Source organism: Chrysochloris asiatica, unplaced genomic scaffold (genome assembly GCF_000296735.1).
Source record: "Chrysochloris asiatica unplaced genomic scaffold, ChrAsi1.0 scaffold00045, whole genome shotgun sequence".
Classification (NCBI taxonomy): domain Eukaryota; kingdom Metazoa; phylum Chordata; class Mammalia; order Afrosoricida; family Chrysochloridae; genus Chrysochloris; species Chrysochloris asiatica.
Window position 1 is genome coordinate 20,968,734 of NW_006408563.1, and position 2,008 is coordinate 20,970,741.

Genomic DNA, 2,008 nt, shown 5'->3' on the forward strand with positions numbered 1-2,008 from the left:
CTTTAATTTCTCTCCATTGAGTAATGTAGGCTCTTGGTTTTGTGTATATGTTCTTAATTATGTTGTGGAATTTCCCTTCAATTCTTATTTTGTTGAGGGTTTTTGTCAGGAATGGATGTTGGATTTTTGTCAAATGCCTTTACTGCATCTATTGATATCATGTGGTTCTTTTCTTTTTTCTTATTTATATGGTGGATTACATTGATTGTGTTTCTAATGTTGAACCATCCTTGCATACCTGATGTGAATCCCATTGGTGTATAATTTTTTACTTAGTGATGTCCTTTCCTGATTTTGATATGAGTATTATGCTTGCTTCATAAAATGTATTAGAAAGTTTTCTATCCTCCTGTCTTCTGGAATAATTTGAGTAGAATTGGTGACAGGTCTTCTCTGAATGTTTGGTAGAATTCACTAGTGAAGCCATCTGGAACTGAACTTCTTTGCTTGGGAATTTTTGATGACCTGGTCAATTTCTTCTTTTGTTATAGGTCTGTTCAAGTTTTCTACTTCACTCTGTGTAAGTTTAGGTAGATTGTGTTTTTCTAAAAATGTATCTATCTCTTCTAAGTTCTCAGTTTTGTTGGAGTACAACTATTCATAGTATTCTCCTATTATCGTTTTTTATTTTCTTTGATTCTATTGTGACATCACCCATGTGGTTTCTAATGCAAGTTATTTATGTCTTCTCCCTCTTTATTTTGTTACGTTTGCCAATGGATTTTCAATTTTATTAAAATCCTTTCAAAGAACCAGTTTCTTGCCCTGTTGTTTGTTTCTATAGTTTTTCTCTTTTCTGTCTCATTTATTTCTGCTCTAATTTTAATGATTTCTTCTCTTTTGGTGATAGTAGGCTGCCTCTGTTGATCTGTTTCTAATTGTTGTCAGTGCTGTGTTAATGTGTTAATTTTGGTTCTTTCTTCTTTTGGGATGTGCTCATTATTTCAATAAATTGTTCTTCAGCACAGCTTTCACTATGTCCCAAAGATTTTAATATGTTGTATTTTCATTCTTATTTGTTTCTAGGAAACTTTGAGCTCACATTTAATTTCTTCTATTATCAAGTCAGTTTTCAGCATGGTGTTATTCAGTTTCCAAGTATTCAACTTCATTTCCTTGGTCTTCTTATTGTTGATTTCTAGTTTTATAGCATTTTGGTCTGAAAAGATACTTTGTAGTATATTGATGTTTGTAAATTTATGGAGGCTTCCTTGTGATCTAACATAGGGTCAGTACTGGAGAATGTTCTATGTGCACTGGAAAAGAATGTGTATTGTGCTGTTGTTGGGTTGCATGCTCTGTACACATCTATGAGGTCAAGTTTTTTGATTGTGCTATTTAGTCCCTCTGTATCTTTGTTGAGTTTCTTTCTGATTGTTCTATCCCTTTTCGAAAAAGTGATATATTAAATTCTCCCATTGTATTTGGAGATTTGTCTGTTTCTTTTTTCAATTCTTGTAGGGTTTGCTTTATATAGCTTGGTGTTCTTTAACTGGGAGCATAGATATTTATTATGGTTATGTTATCTTGCTCAATTGACTCTTTAATCGTGAGATAGTGTCATTCTATCTCTTTTGTTGTTTTTTGCCTTAAAGTTTATTTTATCAGAGATTAGTATTGCCATGCCTGCTTGTTTTTATTGCTGCTATCTTGGTATATTTTTTTCCATCCTCTAACTTTTAGTCTGTTTTTGCCTTTGTCCGTAAGGTGTGTCTCTTGCAGGCAGCATATTGAATAGTCTTGTTTTCTTATCCATTCTGCCACTCTTTGTCTCTTCACTTGTTCATTTAATCCATTGACATTCTGTGTAATTATCTCTAACGGTATGAATTAATTGAATCCATTGACATTCAGTGTGATTATCTATGTTGTCAGGTTGTTGTCAGGTGCCATCGAGTCGGAACTGACTCTGCACAGCAGAATGAAACAATGTCCGATCCTGGGCCAACCTCACTACCTCTGCCACACTTGAGTCCATCAATGATGCCACCTGGCCAATCCATCTCAT